This window comes from Pristis pectinata, chromosome 28 (assembly GCF_009764475.1).
Source record: "Pristis pectinata isolate sPriPec2 chromosome 28, sPriPec2.1.pri, whole genome shotgun sequence".
Classification (NCBI taxonomy): Eukaryota; Metazoa; Chordata; class Chondrichthyes; order Rhinopristiformes; family Pristidae; genus Pristis; species Pristis pectinata.
In genome coordinates, this window is record NC_067432.1 from 3612833 (window position 1) to 3631615 (window position 18783).

At 43.0% G+C, this 18783-nt stretch overlaps 1 protein-coding gene and 1 non-coding gene across 2 annotated transcripts in view; one reads left to right on the forward strand and one right to left on the reverse strand.

Annotated features, from left to right (window-relative positions):
- LOC127583864 (uveal autoantigen with coiled-coil domains and ankyrin repeats-like) overlaps positions 1-18783 on the forward strand; it is a 97973-nt gene that overhangs the window by 45104 nt on the left and 34086 nt on the right. The window lies entirely within an intron of this gene.
- On the reverse strand, positions 6948-7020 carry trnak-cuu (transfer RNA lysine (anticodon CUU)). Its single transcript has one exon. It is a non-coding gene; the product is annotated as a tRNA-Lys (tRNA).

The following is an 18783-nucleotide window of genomic DNA, read 5'->3' on the forward strand; positions in this document are numbered from 1 at the left end:
CTAATCTTACCATCTTTTGCTTCTTACCCATACAGATAAGAATGGTGACTCTGAGCTCTTACAATGAAGATTTATGCAAGTGGAGATGGTCTATCTCTTTATCATGTTTGTGGTAACAGCTTTAGATTATAAATGGTACTTAGCAGACAAGACCTGGTGCCAATATCCGTGTAAAAGAAATTTCAAGTAACAGCATCAATCAATGCTTTGCATTTGAATGTCTTCTTTGCTTTGGCCTTGTGGGTATATTCACAGTGTGGTGCAGCTTTTAATGTGTTAACAGTCATAGTTGTGAAATACTGCACTATGAAGCTCTTCTGCATGACTGCCCCTGTTTGTTTCTTTGGGATATTAAATGGCATTGCAAGATGAGGTGTCTGAAATGAATTTTGCTGATGAGAAGCTTTTCATTCCGCACCCCTGGGACTGTCTGTTAACAAATGGATGAGTTGTGCCAGATTGGAGTTACAGTAAAGTTTAGAATGCTAGGGATTATTTTCTGTGGTGCTGCATTGGGGTGGGGGGGGGGGGGGGGAACGTATTAAAGGCCTTTTATAACTGTCAGCTGGTCTTGTGATGTTTACTCAATGTGTCTAGTGTGTTTTAATAGCAAAGGACTAAGCACAAACCTGCAAAAACTTAGGTTGCTAATTAATAAATCTGTGTTGATTGCACAGTGATACAAACACTGAATTTACATATATTTCTGAGGGAATGGGCCTGAAAATCCTTCCATTTGATACGTACGCACATCAACATCACTATCAACAGTTAAAGGAAAATGAACACACAGGCAGATCTGCATTTTTATAATGTTTTTCACAACCTTGGATGTCCAAAAATGATTTACAGCCAGTGAAGTAATTTTGAGTTGTAATCTGTGTTTCAGTTTTGGAAATGCATTAGTCAATTTGTGCACAGGGAGCCGCCACAAACAATGTGATAATCCTATAATTGATTTAGCTGATGTTGATTGAAGATTAAATATCATCTGCAGGACTCCAGAGACATCTCCACTCTTTAAAGTAGTGCCTGTAGCCTTCTGCGTTCACCTGGAGGAACAGACACTGGTCTTGGTTTAATGTCTCATTTGAAACACTGACAGTGTTGCACTCCACTGTGATTGCACTGGAATGTCGGCTGAGATTTTTGTGGTCAGTTCCTGAGTGACTGTCTCCCGATTTGGGGATAGAGCTGAGATGGTTAATGACATAGTGAAAGGACAGATGCTGGAAAAGGTTGGGTACTGACAGAACCGAGCCAGTTAGTCCCTTGTTCTGTTTTACCACTGCATTAAACAGTGATCTGTGCAACAAATCCTTTTCCCTACCCCCCACCGTCTTCTCATGGAGACATACAGCACAGAAACAGGCCCTTTGGCCCAACTGGTCCATACTGACCAAGATTCTCATCCAAGCTAGTCCCATTTGGCCCATAACCTTTTAAACCTTTCCTATCCATGTACCTGTCCAACTGTCTCTTGAAAGTTGTTATTGTACCTGCCTCAACCACTTCCTCTGGCAGCTCATTCCACATATGTACCACCCTCTGTATAAAAAGTTGCCTCTCTATTAAATATTTACCCCCTCACTTTAAACCTGTGCCCTCTAGTTCTTGATTCCCTGAAGAAAAAGACTGAGTGCATTCACCCATTCTATGCCCTTCATGATTTTATGCACCTCTATAAGATCACACCTCACTCTCCTATGCTCCAAGGAAAAAAGTCCCAGCCTATTCAACCTCTCCCTATAACTCTTGTAAACATCCTTGGAAATCTTTTCTGCACTCTTTCCAGTTTAATAACATCTTTCCTATAGCAGGGTGACCAAAACTGAACATAATTCTCACCAGCATCTTGTACAACCCCACCATAACCTCCCAACTTCTGTACTCAGTGCCCTGATTGATGAAGGCCAGTGTGTCAAAAGCTACCTTCACCACCCTGTCTACTTGTGACTCCACTTTCAGGGAACCATGTACCTGAACTATTCCAGGGACTGGGCACGATAGTGTAGCGGTTAGCGTAATGCTATTACAGCGCCAGTGACCCGGGTTCAATTCTGGCTGCTGTCTGTAAGGAGTTTGTATGTTCTCCCTGTGACTGCATGGGTTTCCTCCGGGTGCTCGGGTTTCCTCCGGGTGCTCTGGTTTCCTCCTACATTCCAAAGACGTACAGGTTAGGAAGTTGTGGGCATGTTATGTTGGCGCTGGAAGCGTGGCGACACTTGCGGGCTGCCCCCAGAACATTCTACGCAAAGATACGCTAATAAAGATCTTAATCGAGATTCCATGAGTGGTGAATGTGACCAGGTCTTAAATTCTGGAAGTCCTGGAAGCCCAGTGGGACCTGAACATTGCTGAAGATGAAAAAATATTCTGAGCCAAACTGGGCTGGCTCAATGCAACTCTGAGTGCTCCGTAAGTGCACAGGGGCTGTTCAGCAGTTTCTCTTGGGATGGAGAGTCACACTCAATGGGTGCAGCCAACCAGGTGCCAGAAAAAGATTCTGCAGAAGGGGGAAGAGCAGGTCTGGGATGGTTGGTTGGACTGGAAAAATACTACATAGCTGGGGTTGGACTCTGGATAGTAACATGTTTGTGCCTGTTATATCCACACCAGTGGTCAGATACGAAAAGTATTAGAAGTCCTTGGGCATGAGGATTTGGGTTGGGTGTTAATTTTGTACCTGTAAAAACAAATGAAATTGGATCAGATGAAGACCAATTGGCTCCTTGAACCTGGTCTACCATTCAGTGAGGTCATTGTTGGTCTATCTCAGCATTGAATATACTGCATGATTCTTCCTCCACCTTTCTGTGGTAGAGAATTTCCAAGGTTAATGATTCTCTGAGAGAAGAAATTCATCCTTAAATGGGTGACTTCTTACTCTGAAACTCTGCTCCCTTAGACCCCACATGAGGGAAACATCCTCTCACCATCCACCCTGTCATTTCCCCAGAATCTTGTATCACCTGAACCAGTAAGTGTTGGCCCAAACTGCTGAATTTTCCTCATTAAACAACACCTTCATCCTAGTAGTCAATTTAATGAACCTTCTGAACTATTGGGTAGATAGTCAGAGGCACTTCCCCAGGGCTGAAATGGTGGCCACAAGAGGACATAGGTTTAAGCTGCTGGGGAGAAGGTATAGATGAGATGTTGGGGGTAAGTTTTTTTACTCAGAGTGGTGAGTGTGTGGAACGGGCTGCCGGCAACGGTGGTGGAGGCGGATACGATAGGGTCTTTTAAGAGACTGTTGGATAGGTACACGGAGCTGAGAAAAATAGAGGGCTATGGGTAAGCCTAGTAATTTCTAGGGTAGGGACATGTTCAGCACAGCTTTGTGGGCCAAAGGGCCTGAATTGTGCTGTAGGTTTTCTATGTTTCTATCTCCAAAGCAAGTATATCCCTCCGTACTAAGGAGACCAAAAAAGAATGCAGTATTCCAGGTCAACACACAAAGCGCTGAAGGAACCCAGTGGGTCTTCCTCTCTCGCTCCTATCTATCCATCACCTGTCCATTCTTCCCGCCGGTTCCCTTTCATTTCAGCCCTTTGTCACTTGCACCTATCACCTCCCTGCTTCTTGCTTCATTCCCACTCTTCCCCTCCCTCACCTGCCTATCACCCCCCTCACCTGGGTCCACCTCTCACCTGCCAGCTCTTGCTCCACCCCCCCCCCCCCCACCACCTTTTTATACCGGCTATCTCCCCTCTTTCCAGTCCTGATGAAGGGTCTTGACTTGAGATGTCGATTGTCTATTTCCCTTCATAGCTGCTGCCTGACCTGTTGAGTTCCTCCAGCTTTGTGTGTTGCTCCAGATTTCCAGCATCTACAATCTCTTGTGTCTCTGTAGTATTCTGGGTGTGGTTTTACCGACACCCTGAATAGTTGTAGCAAGACTTGCCCACTTAGTGCACCATCCCCTTTGAAATAAAGGCCGACATTCTATTTGCTTCCCTAATTACTTGCTTTACCTGTCTACTAACCTTCAGCTATTGACGTACAAGGCCACCCAGATCCCCTCTATTACGTTGCCCTTTGATCTCCTTTCAAGCAATTTTCTGCTGTTCTATTCTTCCCAAACTCTTCTTCTCCCCTCTTGATTATATTTATGGTTACCTGAACAAACAGGTGGCTTGGTGTCGCTCTTTGTTCAGTCAGGCTCCTATGAAGTACGTTGGGATATTTTACTTGAAGGGTAAATATAAGGCTATTGTCGTGTTTGAGAGCTGTCTGGTAGAAATCCCCTTCAGGGTTAGCACAGGACTTCAAAGTTTTAATGTTCAGTTCTCTTTCAGATACACTTGCATTGTCAGCTTTTTCTGTAATTTGTTAAATTGAGACAAATTTATTCTGCAGCAGATTTAGATGGGAGTTGTATATATTCTGGACCAAATCAATGTTTTCAATTTACTACTGATCTTTGCAGCAGTAAAGAAGTTGAGTAATTTAAAATAAAATTACTTTAAAATCTAAGTTGCTGAATACTTTATTTCCTTTCCAGAGGGTTAAGTGAACTGGGTAATATTTGTTGCTGTCAGCTGGCTGTTCAATTTTTGGGCTAGTAATTTCACTGCTAATTTATTCCCCAACCAGCTCTGCAGTTTAAACCTTACAAACAAAGAAGCAATCACTCTTAGTGGTGTTGATTGAGTATTAATGAATTGCGATAACACCCCTGCTTTTTCAAATGGTGTCTGAGAAGGGTGATCATCCTGGGGAAAAAAAACTTCAGGCATTTACCTGTTCAGAAAATAACAAAATAAAAAAGACTGGAGCAGGAATTGACAGGAGCCAATTGACTCCCCAACTCTGCTCCGCTATTTATTCTGATTGTGGTTGAAAAAGAGGGAAAAATATTTTTGTTTTAAAATCTCTAATTTTCCTAGTGGTATTTTTCAGTGTTCCAAAAGTTGACCTGAAGTTCCCGAGGACTCTGACACTGTCCTGGTTGGTGACTTTTAATGAACCACGAGTTCCTGAATGACTGCCTATCACAAGGAAGGGGAGGGTGCTTGTTAACAGGCATCTTAGCTCAGTACTGTCATACATCTGTCGCAATAGAATTAAAATGGAGCACAACTAAGTGACTGTGATGAACAATGAAAGGAATCGGGCAACCATAAACTATAATCAATTTTATTTTAAATAAAGGTCGTGAAGGTGATTTCACAACAGAAGTAGTCACAGCTTCTTTGGAAGGTTCTGACTATATTGATAATGAATATTGTCAGCTGCATGGGTTTTACTCTGGAGCTGGGCTCTGGTTACATCACTGTAAAATCCAATTAAATATTCTCTGGGTGTGTTTTTGTATTTTCTGCCCACAAGGGTGATTACACATGCAGGTCAGAACAGTGGCTGAAACCAAAAGGAGAATGTTGGAAATACTCAGCAGGTCAGGCAGTGTCTGTGGAGCGAGAAGAAGCACAAGTTAATTAATTCTTGAGACAATGACCCTCCAGCAGACCTGGTCAGCCTTGATGCATACAGGAAAAGTAAATAACCTGAAATTATTCAGGTCTGCAAGAGTGACCCAGAGTTGCCTGTCACTGTAATTCTGTGTCCAACTCTCACTCTGATACAACTCTTCATGAGTTTTTTGTCTAACAGTATTCCAACAAAATCCAAGGTAAGCTTGAAGCACGGTAGTGTAGCGGTTAGCGTAACACTTTACAGCGCCAGCGATTGAGGTTCAATTCTAGCTGCTGTCTGTGAGGAGTTTGTACGTTCTCTCTGCGTGGGTTTCCTCCGGGTACTCCAGTTTCCTCCCACATTCCAAAGACATACGGGTTAGGAAGTTGTGGGCATGCTATGTTGGCGCCGGAAGGGTGGCAACACTTGCGGGCTGCCCCCAGAACACTCTATGCAAAAGATGCATTTCACTGTGTGTTTCAATGTACAATAAAGAAATCTTGAGAACAGCACTTCTTCTTCTGACTTAGTACGGTACGGACTTACAGACCTGGAATGAAATTCAATTTCAGGTAATCAGCTTTTCCAGTCTTCACAGCATTCAGCTTTCTCTTTCTCTGACCTGATATTTCAGATTTCATTCAGCTCCTTGTTAACACCTCCTCACGGTGTACCATTTATTCACAGCCCTTTACCACCATCTCCCAGCGGTGACAACACCACGTGCCGTCAAACTCTCCTGGTCTTCAGCCCGTCACAGATTTTGTTCTTTCACTTCTCCCCCCTTTCTCTGCAACTTGTCTGATCTCTATAATGTTTTCTCGTATTGATGAAAGGTCATTGATCTGAAACGCCAGGTCTGTTTCTCTCTCCACAATTGCCCCCTGACTTGTGGCAGAATTTTCTGTTTTTGCTTCAAATTTCCAGCATCTACAATGTTTTGCATTTGGGTTGCAAGGCGCAGTTTCTGATAAGAGTAGGGGTTTCTCCAGCATATGAAGCAACCTTTATACTTCTTATTAAACAAAGGAATTACAAACTGTCCCCAGGTAATGAACAGGTTCCATTTTTACAGATGTCCATGTCGATTTTGTCCGAAAATACACAAAAATCACTTGATATGGTAACCACAGTATTGTAATGAATGGCATCAAAAGATTAATAAGAAAGAAAGATTATTAAAAGTGGAGAGAGAGAGAGAGAAGTGAAACCAGTTCTGTGTTTTTTAAGATATCTTTATTAGTCACATGTACATTGAAACACACAGTGAAATGCATCTTTTGCGTAGAGTGTTCTGGGGGCAGCCTGCAAGTGTCACCACGCTTCCAGCGCCAACGTAGCATGCCCACAACTTCCTAATTTTGGAATGTGGGAGGAAACCGGAGGAAACCCATGCAGACACGGGGAGAACGTACAAACTCCTTACAGCCAGTGGCCGGAATTGAACCCGGGTGTCTGGCGCTGTAATAGCATTACGCTAACTGCTACACTACAGTGCCTGCCTAATAATAAACGATTGAGAAAACTAGCGCCCAACGTGGGGCTCAAACCCACGACCCTGGGATTAAGAGTCCCATGCTCTACCGACTGAGCTCGCCGGGCTGTTGTAGGAACAAATGTATGTACACACGTTGGAGTTTTGAATTTGATAATATTATGGGAGCCCGATCATATGTAGGGGCGTTCATAAATGGACATTCGTAACCCAGGGATGGCCTGTAGTCATTAATAATCACATTTACCTCCAGATTAGAGACCTATCTGGGTCAGCCTCCTTCAGTGAGGGAAATCTGCCTTCCTTACCTTGTCTGGACTGTGTGTGGTTCCAGACCCACCCACGTGGGTTGATTCTGACATTGCCAACAAGCCACCTCACTGGCAGCATTCCTGCTATGTTGAAGTGGAGAAACTAAACAATGGTGGTTGGGCTACCTGTCATTGACCGAGGCACTGATTTTCGGATGCAGTTCATTTGACCTGCTTGAACATATCCAGCGTTCTCTGATTTTGTTTTGGATACAGCAGAGTTGCTCTCAGCATGGCCTGGATGGTGGGGATCGTTGACAGATGTTGCCTTCTTGAGGCAGCACCTCCTGTAGATACCACCGATGGTGGGGAGGGATGTGTCCGTGATGTATTGGACTGAGTCCAGTCCCCTGCAGCTTCTTGCATTCCTGTACATTTGAATTGCCGTACCAGACCGTGATGCAACAAGTCAGGATAATTTCAACAGAACATCTATAGAAGTTAACCTCAGCATTGGGCAATGCTGATTAGAGATGCCCAGATTGTGAAGTATTTTATCATTATGACCTAGCTGGTTCCGGGTGTTTGTACTGAGCAGACTTGCCAGGGTGAACGAGTACCTTCCTTCAAGCACAGACTGACCTCTTGGGATTTGTCCTCTGGTAACAGAGGCCAGCATTGTATTCTTGCACTGTTTAGTTGTCTTGCACTGTGTAGTCATGGAGATTGAGTTGGACAGTAATGTTACATTGATGTAACATTCAAAGCAATTTAACACTGGATTATTTGTGACGCCCTTACATGGGCCGAAATCATTTTTGTTTTTCTTTCTGCTTTTCAATCTTGTGTAGTATATAAAAGGGAATAAAACTGGAACAATGGGCTGTCTGTTATCCTTTCCAGGAATTCAGTTCTATTGACTTCGGATGAGTGGATTTCCATCTCTGAAATCCCCACAGAAATCATGAATATAATCTTAAGAGCTCCGAGTAGGCCAGTTAAGGAAATCAAACCTTGTTTCACAAAGAGGTTTGTGTAAACCTTGAGCTCCCTCTCAGAAAATTCAGGATGTTTGAACTCATTTGGGGTTTAAGGCTTTGAATGGATACCAGGGGGCGCTGAAGCAAAATCCAGTTGTTCACAAGATACAGGTCATCTCTGAGTAACGAACAGGTTCTGTTTTTACAGATGTTCTTATGGCAATCTTGTCCGCAAGTTGGAAAATACACAAAGATCACTCTGTGGTAACCATACCTCCACGGTATTGTAATAAATGGCATCAAAAAGACACAAGACTGATAAAGAACAATTGCCAAAAGTAGAGAGAGAGGAAACTGGTTCTGCCATTTGTAGGAACAAACATATGACCATACATTGGACCTTTAGGTTTAATAATATCAAGGGAGCTCGTTTGTTTGTATCCATTAGTCTATTAGTCAGGCGTTTGTAACGAGGGGCAGCTCGTAAGACCTGCTTAAATGGTGGATTGGGTTTGAGGGACTCAATGGGCTCTTATTTTTAAATTTAGAGGAAATAGAATCCATGTTTGTGCTCACCATGATAAGATAAGATCTTTATTAGTCACATGTACATCGAAACACACAGTGAAATACATCTTTTGCGTAGTGATTTTGGGGGGCAGCCCACAAGTGTCGCCACGCTTCCGGCGCCAACATAGCATGCCCACAACTTCCTAACCTGTATGTCTTTGGAATGTGGGAGGAAACCGGAGCACCCGGAGGAAACCCACTCAGACACGGGGAGAACGTACAAACTCCTTACAGACAGCAGCCGGATTTGAACCCGGGTCGCTGGCGCTGTAAAGCATTATGCTAACCGCTATGCTACCGTGCTGTGTACCCAATGTCTTCCTTTCATATTTATATGTATATTTAAAGTGGAGGTTGATAGGTTCTTGATTAATAAGGGCGTCAAAGGCTACGGGGAGAAGGCAGGAGAATGAGGTTGAGAGGGAAAAATAAATCGGCCATGATCGAATGGTGGAGCAGACTCGATGGGCTGAATGGCCTCATTTTGCTCCTGTCTTATGGTGTTGGTGGTATTGGTTTATTATTCTCACTTGTACCGAGGGACAGTGATAAACGTGTCTTGCATACTGTTTGTACAGGTCAATTCATTACACAGTGCATTGAGGTAGTACAGTGCATTGAGGTAGTACAGGGTAAAAACAATAACAGAATATAGAGTAAAGTGCCACAGCTACAGGGAAGTGCATTGCAGGTAGACAATAAGGTGCAAGGTCAAATAAGGTAGATTGTGAGGTCAAGAGTCCATCTCATCGTATAAGGGAACCATTCAGTAGTCTTATCACTGTAGGATAGAAGCTGTCCCTGAGCCTGGTGGTACGTGCCCTCAGGCTCCTGTATCTTCTGCCTGATGGGAGAGGGGAGAAGAGAGAATGACCCGGGTGGGTGGGGTCTTTGATTATGCCGGCTGCTTCACTAAGGCAGCGAGAGGTATAGACAGAGTTCATGGAGGGGAGGCTGGTTTTCGTGATGCGCTGGGCTGTGTCCACAACTCTGCAGTTTTTTGCGTCTTGGGCAGAGCAGTTGCCATACCAAGCAGTGATGCATCTGGAAAGGATGCTTTCTATGGTGCATCGATAAAAATTGGTGAGGGTCAAGGGGACATGCCAAATTTCTTTAGCTTCCTGAGGAAGTAAAGGCGCTGGTGAGTTTTATTGGCTGTGGCGTCTACATGGTTGGACCAGGACAGGCTATTGGTGATGTTCACTCCTAGGAACTTGAAGCTCTCAACCCTCTCAACCTTGGCACCATTGATGTAGACAGGTGCATGTACACCGCCCTCTTTCCTGAAGTCAATGATCATCTCTTTTCTTTTGCTGACATTGAGGGAGAGGTTGTTGTCATGACACCATGTCACTAAGCTCTTTATCTCCTTCCTGCACTCTGACTCTTTATTTGAGATATGGACTACTACAGTGGTATCATCTGTAAACTTGTAGATGGAGCTAGAGCAGAATCTGGCCACACAGTCACGAGTGTATAGGGAGTAGAGTAGGGAGCTGAGGACGCAGCCTTGTGGGGCACCAGTGTTGAGAATAATCGTGGCGGAGGTGTTGCTGCCTATACAGTACCTGTAGGATGCCGAGGCATCTTATAGGGGAGTGGTGTGATGCTGAGCCACATAGAGATATTGCAGAATATTTATCGCATGGTAGGAAGTTACTTGATCTGTTAGATTGTACCAAATGTATGGAAGACCATAACGGAAATTTAAAAAAAATTACATCTGAAATAAAACCAGGAAATGTTGGAAACGCTTTGCAGGTCAGGCAGCATCTGTGGAAAGAGAAACAGTCAATATTTTGGATCTATGATCCTTTGTCAGAAAGGGAAAGAGAGAGAAACAAGTCAGCTTTCAGTAGAAGAGAAGGTCAGGGAGAGATGTGCAGAACAAAGGGAATGTCTGTGATAGGATGAGTCGAAATGGCTTAATGACAACAGTTGCCGGCATATTAAACTGTGTAATGTGTTATTGATGATAAGGTAGTTGGACCTGCCCGGCAGGCTAGACTTGTGTGAGTGGGGCAAGTCTGATACGAGTAAAACTAATTCAGCTACTTCCAGTTCCCCGTCCTCTTCCTTCGTTTTGCCAGTTCATTCCTTTACAAATACTTCTTCAGATCTGTTTTGAACATTATATTGAATTTGCCTCCATTGCTGCTCTGGCAGTGAATTCCAAACCCCAATCAGTCACTGCATTTTAATTTCTTCTTCCCCATGTTATTTTGCCAGTAACTTTCAGAAGCCCCCTGCTTTTTGATGCTGGTCTAGTGCGTGTTCAGAATGGTGTCTTGCTGAGCTGTAGAAGTCTATGATTAGGATTTGGACTGTTCTGTTTGTACTTTTGATTCATTTTGGGGTGTTTAATTATTTGGCAAAATTAGGTAATTTGGGTTATTTTAAAAAAAACCTTTAGGGAAATCTAGCTTTAGGTTCCACATGTATTGCAACTACATTGATAACGGCAGTAATAATAGCTGCATTTTCAAGTTTGTGCATTGCCATCTGTACTTGTACTACAGGTATTTCTGCTGAGTTTGGCAATCATGTCACTGACTGCAGTTGGTCAGTGCTCTTTGCATCTGCACTTGGAAGTCTGTTTTTAAAAGAAAATGCATGGTTGATATAATAAAATAAATATTATTTTTAATGTAAATAAAAGAGAAATTTCCAATTGGGCCTTCAGTTATGTATTAAAAGAAATAAAAAGTCAAGTTCTGTCTGTAATTGATGCAAGGATTTTGGTTTTAGAGGCTGTCCAAGTGTTAGTAGAAAATAAGTTTATTTTAAAGCAACATGCACAAAATGCTGGAGGAACTCAGCAGGTCAGGCAGCATCTATGGAAGGAAATAAACAGAGAAACAAAGGACTGCAGATGCTGGAGTATCTCGGTGAAGATCACTACGATGCAGGTGGAACTCAGCAGACTAGGTGACTGTTTCACAGAACACATGCGCTCCGTCTGTAACCACGAACTGCATGTCCCCGTTCCCAGTCACTTCAACTCCGCCTCCCACACTATCATGGATATGTCAGTCCTCGGCCTCCTCCATTGCCAGGAGAATTCCAAGCACAAACTGGAGGAACAGCACCTCATTTTTCATCTTGGAACCTTGCAGCTTAATGGCATGAACATTGATTCCTCCCACTCTAAGTAATCCCCTTAAACACCCCACCCCTCCCCTCCATGCCTCTTCTTCCCTTTCCTAGCCTCTCTCTCTATTTTCTACCCTTTATTTCCACCTTGCCTTTGACCCATCCCCCAGTGGATCTGCTCTCTCCTCCTCCCCCACACCTGCCTACCACTGTCTCTTACCTGCATCTACTTATCACCACCCTGTGCCCACCCCGCCTCCCCTCTTTTGTCCACCTATCACTGCTCTGCTTTTCCCTCCTATATATTAGGCTTCCCCTTTTCCTATCCAGTCCTGAACAAGGGTCCTGACCCGGAACATTGACCGCCTGCTTTTCTCCACGGATGCTGCCTGGCCTGCTGAGTTCCTCCAGCATCAGTGTTTTTCATCGAGGGAAATAAACAGTCGATTTTGGGTCGAGACCCTTATCAGGACTCTGAAGAAGTTTTTTGAAACTTCCTATTAATTACAGTCGTTCCTCCACAGAGAAACATTTATTAACAAGATGTATTGATGGCTGAGACAGCATTTATTGTCCATTTGCAATTTCCCTGTGAACTGAATGGTTTGTTAATTCATTTCAGAGGGCAACTGAGAACTTTTCATGTGACTGTGGGCTGGAAGTTACATGTGGGCCAGGCTGGGTAAGGATGATAGACTTCCTTCCCTGAAGGCCATGAGTGAACTAGATGGGTTTTTCCGTGGGCCTGAGAGCTTTGTGGTCACCTGCACTGATACCTCGCTTTTTAATCAATTCATGCTTCCAAGTACCTATCACCCACACGCTCAACCTACTGGGTCTCCTATTCCCTCCCAAACTGGTTCCATCACCTCTCCCTTATCTGGTTCCATTTATCATTTTCCTTCTCAGATTCCAGCATCTGCAGCCTTGTGTGTCTCCACTTATCACCTTCTAGCCTCTGTCTCCACCCCTGCCCTTTTTGTGTCTCCTTGCCTGTTTCTACCTATCGCCCACCAGCTGCCATCTTCCAACTCCACCCCTCCCTCTTCCCCACCTGGCTTCATCTGCCCATCATCCACCTATCACCTTCCTCGCCTCTCCCTCTCACCTCTTTATACCAGCCATCTCCCCTCTACACTCTGTCCTGATGCAGGGTCTCGACCTGAAATGTTGAGCAACCCTCTGCCTCCACAGATGCTGCTTGATCCCCTGACTTCCACCAGCAGCTTGTTTTTCACTCAGCATTGGCTGTTGCCACTGTGGAAAGCAACATGCAGGGTGTGAGGTATGTTTGGTGTGTAATGAATCAGGTTCTAATGTGTAATCTGTGGTTCATGACCACCAAACCAGTAGATGTATTTTTGGAATAAGGAATGGGGCTTTGGGCAGGAGTTTGAGATTAGTCATCTATAATTAGGGTGTGAAAACCTACTATTATGGAGCTTCCTCAGAAAATTTGGTTTGTTTCTAAACAGAGCCCAGTAATTGCAAGTTAGATGACCAAATTAAATAGTTGCAAATAGGGCAGTAACTGGTAATGCTGTGAGGACAGTAATTTCCAAGACTCCCAAAGGTGGCGAGAGTGAAGCTTGAGGTACTTCCATGCTATGATCTTGGAACATAAGTTTTAAAACCAGTTGTCTATATTGCAGCGGATGGTGTTTGGTTTGAATTCGTGGTTCATAACAGGCAATCAGTGGCAAATTTCTCTAAACGGCAGACCTGGCTTGAATAAAGTACATGTTGGATCCAATCATTAAAACATTTCTCCCAACCTAAGGGTAATGAAATGAAATATATTTTAGCTCAATTGATCTCAAATGATGATGGATCAGAGTACAGGGAGAAGATAGAGTGCCCAGTGACAACAACCTTTCCCTCAATGTCAGCAAAACAAAAAAGTTAGTCATTGACTTTAGGAAGCAGGGCAGTGCACACATTCCTTTTTACATCAACGGTGCTGAGGTCAAGAGGGTTGAGAGCTTCAGGTTCCTAGGAGTGAACATCATCAATAGTCTGTCCTGGTCCAATCACGTAGACGCTATGGCCAAGAAAATGCACCAGCGCCCCTACTTCCTCCGGATGCTAAAGAAATTTGGCATGTACTCTTTTATCTTCACCAATCTTTATAGATGCATCATAGAAAGCATCTTTTCTGGATACATCACAGTATTGGCATGGCAACTACTCTACCTGAGAATGCAAGAGACTACAGAGTTGTGGACACAGCTCAGCGCATCGAGGAAACCAGCCTCCCCTCCACGGACTCCTGTCTACACAACTCACTGTCTCGGTAAAGCAGTCAACATCATCAAAGACCCCACCCACCCTGGACATTCTCTTTTCTCCCCCCTCCCATCAAGCAGAAGATACAAAACCCTGAAAGCATATACCACCAGGCTCAAGGATGGATTCTATCCCGCTGTTTTTTAGACTATTGAACAGTCCCCCAGTACAATAAGATTGGGATTGGTTTATTATTGTCACGTACTGAGGTACAGTGAAAAACATGTCTTGCATACCGTTTGTACAGACCAATTCATTACACAGTGCATTGAGGTAGTTTAGGGTAAAAACAATAACAGAATACGGAGTAAAGTGTGATAGCTACAGGGAAGTGCAGTGCAGGTAGACAATAAGGTGCAAGGTCATAATATGGTAGATTGTGAGGTCAAGAGTCCATCTCATCATATAAAGGAACTGTTCAATAGTCTTGTAACAGCAGGATAGAAGCTGTCCTTGAGCCTGGTGGTACGTGCCCTCAGGCTCCTGTATCTTCTGCCTGATGGGAAAGGGGAGGAGAGAGAATGACCTGGGTGGGTGGGGTCTTTGATTATGCTGGCTGCTTCACCAAGGCAGGGAGATGGACTGTTGATCTCACAATTTACCTCGTTATGACCTTCCATATTGTCTGCCTGCACTGCACTTTCTCTGTAACACTTTATTCTGCATTCTGTTATTTTTTTCTCTTGTACTACCTTGATGCACTAATGAGATGAAATGATCTGTATGGATGGCATGCAAAACAACGTTTTTCACTGCGTCTCGGTACATGTGATAATAATAAACCAATTTACCAATTGAGTTGACTCTTGGTTTTTACAAAGACCTATTGTAAATTGTGTCTGCTCTGTTTCTCCTTCCTCTCCAAATACTTCTGGATGTTTTTTATTGATTTATTTTCTGCAACATGTTCTTCTCTTACTGGCATGTTTTGCCATACTTGGAACCCAACAGCAATGGGAAGCATAAGACTGGAGCAAAACAGTTCTTGACTGTGTTGAAATTAAGTCTGGTACTCGAACCCAGTGCTTTCAGATGCAGAGACGAGATAAGTAACAAATGAGCCAATGGACTATTTCCATTCAAATGCTGCAATTCCTCAGCGTGGTAAGGCTGGCCTTACTTTTTGCAGATTTACAGGAATATTTTGGCTACAAGGTCAAACGATCTTACATTTCTCCTGAAATTACTTGAGCACATAAATTGCCTCCCTCCATTGTCTGCCCCTGCTCGCTGATGTCCTGACTGGTTATTATATCCTTGTTAGGGCTTGTCCTGTCCCTTGCTTGATGTCACCATAAATTCCATGAAATTCCAGCAAGCTAATTATAACATTTATTTTCATTGTGGTGCTGTATCACTTTCATATAGTTACTACAGAAAAATGGAGGTAATGCAGTGGCTATTTCTAAGTTGCAATAGTAGTAGCTAAGCCCAATAGAATTTATGTTGCTGTAATGGGGACACGAGTAACTGTAAGCCTATGATCTAATCCCAGCAATGGTTTGAAAAGGGTCAAGTGGTTTACATTTACATGCATCTTGTTTTTGCCTAATGGCATGTTTACTGAATGGAGATATCTCACCAAGTAGAACTAAATGTTAGTGTTTACGACCAGTGCTTATTGAATCTGTGCTGTGTTGTATATGATTTAAATTTTGTCTAACAATTAAGTCTTGTGACTTTAGGCAGGAGGTTGCATGTGCTATCTGCAAAGTTTGCAGAGGTATTTATGATCAGGAGTGATGAATTGAAAGAACAAAATTCAGAGTTTCATAATGGTTGAATCATGGCACAAGCTTAAACAAGTATTTCTGTAGGACTTTCAGAACCCCATGGTGTCTTGGCACTTTACAGCCAAACCATCTATGACATGCCCTCTTCTCATTACCAATGGGGAGGAGGTACAGGAGCCTGAAGACTTACACTCAACAATTCAGGAACAGCTTCTTCCCCTCCGCCATTGATTTCTGAACAGTCCATGAACACGACCTGTTGTTCCTTTTTGTTTTGCACTATTTATTTATTTTTGTAATTTTATATCTTTGCACTGTACTACTGCCTCAAAACAACACATTTCACGACATGTGGGTCAGTGATGATAATTCTGATTCTGAAGTACTTTAGTCATTGAAAAGTAGGAAGCTAATTTTCACGTAGCATAATACCACACACCAGCAATGTCATAATGGACTGATAATCTATTTTTGTCTTGTTCCGTGGTAAATACCCAACTCTTTGAAATAGTAATCGTGGGGTTTGCATTCACTGAGTAGCAGTAGGGGCCTCAGTTTAACATGTCACTGGAAGGATGACACTTTGAAAGGTGCTATTTGCAGATATGCATTTTGTTTTGGAAAGGAAAGCCTTGATTGTGTGTTTTACTTCCCGCCTTCAGTCACTAAACTCTAATCATATTTGTAAAGAGGTATAGATAGATTCAGTGAAAGTGCAAACATTTGGCAGGTGGAATAAAATGAGGTTTCTCCCAGAACTCAAAGAGCTGGTTGGTGCACAGTTAACAACTGTTGGTGCACGGGTGAGTGATAAGCATCTGGGGACAAGATTGAAAGTGAAAGTTTTTAATCAGGTATGATGCGACATAGATTCAATAATACAGGGGCTCCCTGGGTTACAGATGATCTGACAGCTTTATATACAAATTCTCTCATACATTTCTAACACATTTTTCAAACTAGTAGTAATAATAAAATGTTTTGTGGTATTTATTAATAATTGGATGCACAAAATGTGTTCCATTAGTTTAATTATAGGTAGTGTTAGTGTGATTATTCAATGAAAGAATTATAGCAAGTGATAGAGTGATATAATATGGGTAGCGATGGAAAATGGACACTTCTGACTTGCGGAGAAATTGGCTCAGGAACAGAACCATAACATAACCTGGGGACTGCCTGGATAGTGAGGGGGAAGTGCGAGGTTACCCAATTGATAGGAAGGATAGCAAAAGAGAATATTGTTTAAATGGACAGAAACTACAGAATGCTGTGCAGAGGGATCAGTTCCTTAAACACAGTTATCATTGCCAGAAAAGCAAGTTGTTAGGAAGGCAAATGAAACTTTGGCCTTTATTGCAAAAGGGGAGTGAGTATAAAAGATAGAGATCCTGCCAGAACTCTTCAGCGGACGATACTGTGGCTGAAGTACTATGCGTAGTTTTGGTTGTCTTATTTAAGGAGGATTATTAATGTCTTGGAAGCAGTTCAGAGAAGTTACCAAGGTTGATGATGGGTTGAGCAAATTGGGTCAATACTCTGGAGTTTAGAAGAATGAGGTGATTGCATTGAAACATCAGATACTGAGGGGGTCAACAGGATAGACATGTTTCCCCTTTGGGGGAATCTTAAACTAAGGGCATAATTATAGAATAAAGAATTGCCCACGCAGGACAGAAATGAGGAATTAATTCAGGTTGTTAATCTTTGGAATTCTCATTGTGAGGGAAGAGTTGAGACTGAATCTAATTGATGGAGAACTGGACAGCTTGTTTTTGGACTATGAGGGAGTTGAGTGTTATAGGAAACGGGCAGGAAAGTGGAGCTGAGGTGAGGTTCAGGTCAGCCATGGTCGTATTGAATGGCTGAGCAGGTCTGTGGGGTTTATGGTTGATGATGACTCCCATTTCTTAGTCTCTCATAAGCAGAGAAATAGCCCATTTGGCCCCCTGAGTCTGCCCAGACCTTCACTACACTAGTGGAGACACTAGAGACTGAAGATGCTGGAATCTGGAGGAACAGTGGGTCAGGCAGCATCTATGGAAGAAAATGGACAGGATGAGTCAAGATGAAGGATCTTGACCTGAAACATTGACCATTTTCCTCCATAGATGATGCCTGGCCCACTGAGTTCCTCCAGTGCTTTGTGTCTTGCATCACTAACTAATCTCACTTTTCATTCTCCCTACATTCCCATTGTATTGCTGTACGTACACTTGCTGTAATTCTTTCATTGAATAATCACACTAACACTACCCCATAACTAAACTGATGGAATATATACTGTGCATCCAATCATTAATGAATACCCCAAAACATTTTAATTCTAGCATTCACATGTGGTCATCACTTGTGGTGATTTTTTTCACCTACCAACTTGTACTTTGGGTTGTGGGAGAAAACAGGGGCATCTGGAGGAAAACCATGTGGTCGCAGGGTGAATGTGCAATCTCCACACGACCAGAGATTGAACCTGGGTCACTGGAGCTCTGCAGGCTGCGCCACTGTACGCCCAAATAAAATCTGCTGGTGAGATTCACCCTTTGCAAGCCCAGATTGTACTTGGTACTTCCAAAATATGTATTGAGCAGAATATTTACTGGAAGAGTACATAGCTTACAAAGTAAATTCAAGCCATTATGGAGCATATCAAAAGAGAATGTTTCTTTTAAAGTGTTATAAATATGAAGGCACATTAATTTGTCTATTGAAATTTCATAGTAAAGTTCACAAGAATAAAAGACTAAGTCCATGTGCTACCATAAGGTTGTTAAATGTTTTCATATCTTGTAACATAGAACAGTACCGCACAGTACGGGCCCTTCGGCCCATGATGTTGTGCTGAACTGGATGAACACCTCTTCCATGATCAACCTAACCCTTTCCTCCTGCAGAGCCCATACCTCTCCATTTTTCTTTCTTCCATGTGCTAATCTTGGAATACTGATTTTTTTTTT